We start from the raw sequence: 402 nt of genomic DNA on the forward strand, positions 1-402 counted from the left end.
TCCAACCTCGTTCTTACAGGTAGTTCACCATGCATTAACAAGTGGATTTTGCACTATTTAATGGATTATGAATTATGTTAATCCATTAATAGACATTATTTAATTGATTATGAATAGTATTAATCGATTAACAGAATCACAGTTTTAACAAAAAACTGAGAAACTGAAAAACCGTTATTTTCAACAACCCGTTAATCGATTAAATGGGTACTTAATCGATTAACTGGGATTTTAGACAGTTTTCTATTTAAACTGAAATCTCAGCATATGTGGCATAAGAATCCATACATGTTTACATCATTTTCTCTGCAAATTTTCGAGTTACTCACTGTCATATCTAGGAGAAAATATTGCATGTTGAATTAGGAGAAAGATTAGATCATGCTAAGGCTTTAGGTTTCA

This window comes from Lupinus angustifolius, chromosome LG11, assembly GCF_001865875.1.
Source record: "Lupinus angustifolius cultivar Tanjil chromosome LG11, LupAngTanjil_v1.0, whole genome shotgun sequence".
Classification (NCBI taxonomy): domain Eukaryota; kingdom Viridiplantae; phylum Streptophyta; class Magnoliopsida; order Fabales; family Fabaceae; genus Lupinus; species Lupinus angustifolius.